Raw genomic sequence first — 8,351 nt, 5'->3', positions numbered from 1 at the left:
AGGCATGCAGTCACTTAAAAACTGGCTTTCTTCGACTGATAATGGATTGTGCTTCCATATGTTTCTGCCAAAGGTGCCCATAGGGCTTGGCTGAAGGTCTCCATAATACTGGGCCAAAGGTTTGCATAGTGCTTGGCTGAAGCTCGCCTGACCTTAAGGTCCAGTCAAAGGGAATTTGTGAAACACCTCTGCAATCCATCATCATCACATTCATTTGTAGTTTAATTTTGGATTTAGCAAACATGCTAGCAGCACAGGGACACAAATATATTCCTGAGGACTCAACCCCCACCACTCGAGTGAGTTCTGCAAAATGACACTTTCAGTTTTATAAATACTAAGAGAAATGAAAGATTTAATAAAGGCGCAAGACAGTGACTACCACATTATTATCATTGCACTGAGATGAAAAAAATAAATGCATCCATCTAAATTTCTTGGTGGAGATGATTCACACTGTCAACAGAAGCTGTATTGCTGTATGTAAATACATATTAGCATAGCAGAGGTCCGACCCTAAATGTTCTATGATGTATTACATGTAAATAAAACACATGCTCAGTCTCCACGTAAGTAGGAAGTATTCACATTTTAAATTCTACATAAACTGAAAGGTAACCATCTCAATTTACCAATCAATCTACATTCCTGCCCTCACCTATGGTCATGAGTTTAGACTGCTACCCCTGTGACCCAGCCCCGGATAAGGGGCAGAAAATGGATGGATGGATTAATGGATGGTAACCATCTGGAGGGAGGGGACTGGAGCCTACCTTAGGCAGCATAGGGCAGTGGTACACTGGATGGGAGACCACTTCATTGCAGGAGATATAAACACACACACACACACACAGTAGGGAAATTAGAGTCTTTAAGAGTATCTGGAGGAAATCAGTGCAACATAGGGAGAACATGCAAATTTCATGACAGTGCCACCTGCTATACCATCCTGAAATGGCAACCTAAAGGCCCAAATACAAAATACCAATCCAGTCCCCCCCCCCAAAAAAAAAAAGTAGTTATATTTGTATTTCTAGCCTCCAGCAGGGATGTATGTAACATATATGGTATAAGTAGTAATGACTATTTCCTGTCTCATGGTCTAGTGAACTGTCCTATGCCATCATCATTCAGTTATACAAATAACAGGAGCAGAATACGCCAGCAAAGTGAATAACAGGAAACCCCCTTCTCCCTTGCCATGACAACTCTTTGGTGTCAAGCGCAAAGATCTGCATTTGCAAAAATTAATTTTACCTTTTGGATTTTGTGTGAAAGCAATTACAAACTTTCCCCTTGCGAACGGCACAAGAGTCCATAATGCCAATAAAATAAACTGATTAATCTGGAGATGTTCTGTAAGAGTCCTGCTTTCCCCGTCATACTTCCCACGTAATTAACAATATTCCATCTACACTTTCAAACGATGACACATTTCCTTCAAACACCATTACTCTCCAAGGAATAAAACAGAACAAGATAATTAGCTATTCAACATAATTGTAGTGATATAAACGGTAGGATGCTAGTATGATAAACCTTTACCGAAAACATTGGGGTCTCATCTTATTGGTCTGCCTTGTAATTTCTTTCCTTGGCGGCACATTTACAACACATGCTGACATTACATACTGCCTGGACAATCTCGCTGCCTTTAGCCAATATTGTTTGGCTCCCATAAAGAAATCATATTTTTGCAGCTTCCATACCAACCATAGCAGCCCCTACCTTTTATGTGTTATTATGGTTTGACTGCAAGATTGACCAAATATAGAGGAATCTGGTCATGTGCAGTAGATAATTCTCATTCCTAGAAATATTTTTGTATGCCATAAAATGCAAACATTATTTTTACAGTTAAATCAGATTTAACTTTTTAAACCAGTTTTCATTTGCATCCATCCAGAGTTTATGTAATCAGAAATCCTCGAGAAGAAAATACTGTCCGAAGTCCTTCTTAAAAGGTAACAATCAGAAAGTACCCAAATCTCACTACTTTCCAGAGCTAGTGAAATCACTTTGTGCTACATTCTCATGATGCTGAAAGAACTATACCACTTGACATGAGACTGCAGTCTGCCATTAAACAGGGAATAGAAATATATATTACATTTCCTTATAGTTTCATGTAAAACTTTCAATATATTTTTTTCTCATTTTTAATAATCCTTCTCTGATCACACACGGATCTGTAATTCTTATGTAGCTATTGCCAGTGATGATCTAATGCATAGGCTTTCCCAGGCTGAAGCCCAGGGGCCTCTATTAGAAAGAGACCTGAACCAAGCTTGTTTAATGAAATTTTAAACCAAGTGTTCTCACCCATCCTGTATTTTATGGCATCATCTTGTATTGAAAATTGAAAACTGTATCCCATTGTCAACCAATATGGGACAAGGTTTGTCATGTATGTTTAAGTCCAGACCAAATTTAATCTGAATCACACAACCGATCCCAAGGAGTACCAAGGGGCTATCATTCTAAGAAAAGTAATAATGTATTAAAACCAGGTAGCCTGCACCCTCTCTAGGACAACCCTTCTGTAGGCTGTCATGACCTGTCCTGTCTATTCCTATTTGGCCAGCAGAGGGCACTGCTGGCCATGCAATCTGTCAGTTTCATTACCACAATTGTTTCTCGTTACGTGTAATCAGCCTTTGCCAGTCATCCACACCTGTTACCTTATTAGGTGTGTGTATATATCTGCTTCTCCATGCCTGTGAGTGCCCAGAATGACAGGATTCTCACACATATCCAACAGCCTTTGTCTCCATGCCGTCTTCAAAGCCTTCACGCCTCCCACAGATCTCGTACCTCGAGCTCCCTGAATCCAGATGCCAAGGAGAGTACCGGAACCATCAGAACTGGTCGTGTCGCCCCGTCTTTTAGCAGCAGACTTCCTTGCCCTGTTGGACGCGCCCATGGGGTGAAGATGCGATCCTGCAGTGTGAAAAATCCCCAGGATAAGGGCACTCATCCTTTTAGTGGCTGAGTACAGGCAGGAGCACCTGGACATGGATCCCCAAGTGGCAGAGACGGCGTGGTGCATTATGAGAGAAATGCAGCAGTGAGTGGAGGCAGGCCAAGCTTCTCTCCAGGACTTCTCTCCTTCTCTCCTGGTTCCACCTCAGGAAATGCTGTGTCTGCCACTGCTCTTCTGGCAGCATCTTTGGCTGCTGTTTCGTGGCCAGAGCTTGCCGTTCCGCCATCATCATGCCACTGTGACCTCCTCATCTAATATCCCGTTGGTGACCTCCTCATCTGCTGTCCCGTTGGTGGCCTCCTCATCTGCTGTCCCGTTGGTGACCTCCTCATCTGCTGTCCCGTTGGTGACCTCCTCATCTGCTGTCCCGTTGGTGACTTCCTCATCTGCTGTCCCGTTGGTGACTTCCTCATCTGCTGTCCCGTTGGTGACTTCCTCATCTGCTGTCCCGTTGGTGACTTCCTCATATGCTGTCCCGTTGGTGACTTCCTCATATGCTGTCCCGTTGGTGACTTCCTCATCTGCTGTCCCGTTGGTGGCCTCCTCATCTGCTGTCCTGTTGGTGGCCTCCTCATCTGCTGTCCTGTTGGTGACCTCCTCATCTGCTGTCCCGTTGCTGACCTCCTTATCTGATGTCCCGTTATTGACCTCCTCATCTGCTGTCCCGTTGGTGACCTCCTCATCTGCTGTCCGATAATGCAAACCCATTATGTATGTCAGACATCTTGAAATAATTCCAGATTCTTATAGGCATTGAGCAATATTTTGTGCTCAAACATATGGCCATAACTACAAGCAGATGTTTCCTATAGTTGCTGATCAGTCCCTCATGTTGTCATAATGGTTTATGTCTGTCACATCCTGGTCTGTTTGAATAGCTGTAGATGTTTGGTTCTTGCATACGCAGCTATTTGTGGGCCAAATCTCTGTTGGTATGAACCAGCCATTCCAAAACTTCTTCAGTAAGGAGTACTTACACGCTGCTTATGAATGTTCTATGAATGCATAATGAGTACAATAAACAGGTGAAGTTAATGTAAAGTGCAATAATATATAGCTATACTAACCCATTTCATCAATTTTGCCCCGCTGAGGGTCTGACATTGTCATGCAGAATGATGGGGAGTCATCTTGGTCGAAAGAAAATCTAAAAGGCAGCCCTAACTGATAACACTCTTACCACCATACTTGACAGAGTAAGGTTCTGAAGACATCTGGTAATGGTAACATATTAAATTAGTGTGATTGGTTGGATTGACACAACCTCAGTTCTCCTTTACCATGAACCTGAATATTGAGCTTGGCTCTGTGTATTAGATACCTTCCTCATTAAAATTTTTTTCAGATTTTATTCAAAGCAAGTGTAATAAATGTCAAGAACAAATTGATTAGATATCTGACCTTTCTGCAGGAGAAGTGATTCTGTGTGTGTATGTCAGTTTGCGGTTTATATTTAGAACAGTGTGGCAAGACTGAAAACAGGTAGGATTTTTTTTTAAATCTCTACTGTGAACAAATGGTTTAAGTTTATGGCTAGGTTTTGGGTAAGTGGCTGACATTTATATTCATAAATATTCAATTATTCAAAATTTTTGCTTGACATTTGCAACACAACCTATGTCTGTTTGGATACCATTATGGAGAAGTTAAAATTCTGTATCAAATCTCTTGAGAATAAAAAAAGTAAACTTGCTCTCACTTATCATCATCATTAGGCCTATTTTAGCAGGGCTTTAGCCCACCCAAATAAATGTGTATGTATTGGCTTAAGTCAAGAATAGCTTCTTATACTATATATGTTTGCCACCTGCCCTTAAAGACTCCGCCCCATTCATCTCTAACCAGGCCCCTGGCTGCACTGACTACAGCTTATGATGCATGGAGCACATGCAAACCCTACTGGCACCTATTTCATCAGCTATTGCCTTTTTGCTGTTATGTATGCCTTTTATGATAAGAATCCCATCTTTCCACAGCCCTGGAAGATATGGCTCTTCTGATCCCAAAATTTAGGCTGAGGCTTAGGGGAAATCATGCGTTTGCGGTTGCAGGGACAACATTGTAGAACCATTTGCCCCTGCAGATTCAGCAGCCGCCAACATTGTCTACGTTTAAAGCTTGGCTAAAAAGCCCAAGGGATCCTTGGGCTTTGGCTTTTAATTTAATAGTGTGTTTAATGGAGTGTCATGATGTCGTATGTGTTTGTCCTCTTTATGATTTGTACAGCAGAATTGTGTCAACCTCGATTGTCTGAAATGTGCTATAGGAATAAACTGGACTTGAACTTCTGATGGGTCACAGGCGCTGTGACAATCCGCTCACTTAGGGGACAGTTCCCAGGCATACACACGACAAGCCCAGCATACTAATGCTTATACTGTCAGTGTTTGTACTTTACTCTCTGAGTAGTCACACTGAGGTATTAATGCTTGAAATGCACTCATGTATGTTTTATGAGTGTGTCTGCAGATGTAGAGGTTTCTTTTTAAAGTATTTATGTATCGATGCAAAATTGTTGTATTTTAATCTAAATGCAAATACTAGGTGCGCCTCCCAAACAATGGGGGTGATACAATCATAATGTCAGTCTTCGCATGATTCATGAACAAGTTATTTTTAGACAGCCAATTTTTCAAATAGTTAAAATAGAGAGCTTATCAGCTTATCAAGCTGGTGGGGTTTAAAAGAGATATACAGCTGAATATCATCTGTATAGATATGATAAGAAATACACTTAAGAGACCTAATAATGTCAGCCAAAGGAAGTATGTATATAGAAAATGGAAAGGCCCAAGGATAGATCCCTGAGGTACTCCACTGTTCAGTGCTGATGTATCAGAAAAAACTCCCCCCACACAGACAGAAAAAGACCTGTTTGATAAGTAAGATGAAAACCAATTTAATGCAGAACCAGAGATCCCAACCACGTGTTGTAACCTGTTAATTAAAATTTTGTGTGGAACAGTCACCATTATCTGCAGCCATTAAAATATCATTAAAGAGTTGTTTCTGTAGGATCTTTTTTACGAAAACCTGACTGAAAGGAATCAGGAAAGAAACACACAGTAGTTCCCAGAGTAATGCGGGCTTGTGAAAGGTTTAAGGGCAAACACACAACTGTTTTTTTCTGAAATATGAGAATACCATTGCCAACATCAACACTATCAACAAAATGTCTGACATTGTGACTGATAACGCTGACGTGCTGAAAGAATTTACTCCTTTCCTTTACTCCTTCTTTGCTGCATGTTCATGACTGTGTGATAGAGATGAGAACGATCATGGTCATGTGGGTCAGTATAACTGATAAACTGGAATATTTTTCAGCTATGCTTCATTCACACACTCCAGCTTGTGGTCCGTGATACTCTGGAACAGGCTGATAAAAACTGTGATGGCAAAAGGTCCGAGACTTTTGTCATTTTGGTACCAAACTGCAAGGGAAATGGAAATTCTTGAGAGCCAACTAAAGCTCCAGGCTACAAATGCAGCTAGATGGAATAGCCGGCTGGAGATGATGAGGTCATTTCTTTGGTTACCCTCCCATTAGGGCTGGCCAATAGGGAAAAATACTTTATCTAGATCATTTTTTTCCCCAAATCCGGTGTTCACGCGTGCACTTGGCACCTGAGCACAATAGGCCTCAGTGCAATGATTGATTTTGTATTTGTATTATCGGATCTGTGTCCGTAGTTTTTGGACACTCAGGTGAAGAGAGGAGCTGAGCTGTCAACAGATCACCACCTGCTGGTGAGTTGGATCCAATGGTTGGGGAAGATGCCAGATAGACGTGGTAGACCAAGCGTATAGTGTGGGTATGCTGGGAGCGTCTGGCGGAGGCTTCTATCTGGGAGATCTTTCACTCTCACCTCCAGCAGAATTTCTCTTGCATCCTGAGGGAGTCAGGGGGTATGGAGCCTGAATGGGCCATGTGTGGAGCTCTGGTCGTAAGGTTGTTGGTGCCTGGGACAGTGGTAATCCCCGAACTTGAACCTTTCTGTTCAAAGAAGATGAATAATCAAATCAAGAGATTGTGCTGATTAATATATTCCCACAGTTGGGCTGTACGACACAACTTGCTATATCGCTTGATCCAATCAACAATAGATTTTTATTGTGGATGAAGAACAAGGGCTATTGTAGACAGGCATGATAGCTTTTACTGTCATTTGTGACAATGTATCTTTTCACCATTTTTGTTTTGTGACAAACGACCATGTCTGAATGAAATTGGTGAATTTATTCTAGCAGGGAAGGTGGAAGGTATATGGCTGTCACTGACATCAACAGATGGCTCCTATTGACTCTGACTACTGATTTTTCTTGTAATTGCTGCAGAAGACAGATTTTCTTTGCTAGAAGAGTTCATGTCCATTGTGCTGCAAATTGTGATGCTGATGAGATCATGTAGTCTAATCAAGACTATCGAGACACGTTTTAAAGAGTAATAGATTTTCCATGATAGGGCTGCCAACTTGGCTGGCTGGCGTGAGATTTTCAATTCTAGACTAGTCTGCACACACTTTTACATGTATGTAACAGTTTTATTACCTTATAAATGCTCTGTAGGGTTTGCAAACTACCCCAACACTTTTGATGTAGATAATTCTAGGTTTATAAGGCAGTAATGCATATTTACCGTAACATTTTTTGCATGAGCCTGGCAGTGTAAAAGCGTGAGTTTCATGCCAGATGCGTAAGAGTTGGTAACCCTGCCGTGATAGTTTTCTCTTGTGGGTGTTACTTTATTTTTGGTTTTTTATGTGAACATAATAAAACATGCACTTGAAGAGTAAAATATGTCTTAATATTAAAATCTTGCTGTTGAGTGCTATGGTCTTTGGGTTGTAGTAGTCGGAACATCCATCTTCCAACCATTAACCAGTACAGGCAGCATGGGGTGGGATGCCAGTCCATACACAAGAACGTATTCACAAACTGGAGCATATAGAGGTGACAATTTATCTCACTGACTGTTGGAAGGCTATGAGGATCAGTCCTGCACAACACACAGAGGGCATGATCACTCTACAAAGACAAAAATAATTTCTGCGGAGATTTCCCTAGCAAATTGTCAGTAAAGAACAAAAGGGAAAAGAAATGCCATTTTCTTTCAAAATATAATTATTTTTATTTTATATACTTAATTGGCTCTGTTTAAACACACTGGCATCTTCGAATTAAGGTCGCAATACGAGAAAGAGGGAGCAAATTTAACACCTTATAAAGAAGGTAAAACGTGCTAGCGCTTCCTCTGCTAACAAACGAGCTCCTGTTGCCTTCAGAAAACTTAATCAATTTGTCACATTTTCAGTCGAACGCAGATAAAATACTTCATCCGTATGCAGCGATTTTATTATACTAAAGA

This window comes from Brienomyrus brachyistius, chromosome 11, assembly GCF_023856365.1.
Source record: "Brienomyrus brachyistius isolate T26 chromosome 11, BBRACH_0.4, whole genome shotgun sequence".
Lineage (NCBI taxonomy): Eukaryota > Metazoa > Chordata > Actinopteri > Osteoglossiformes > Mormyridae > Brienomyrus > Brienomyrus brachyistius.
This window is presented reverse-complemented; position numbering follows the sequence as displayed.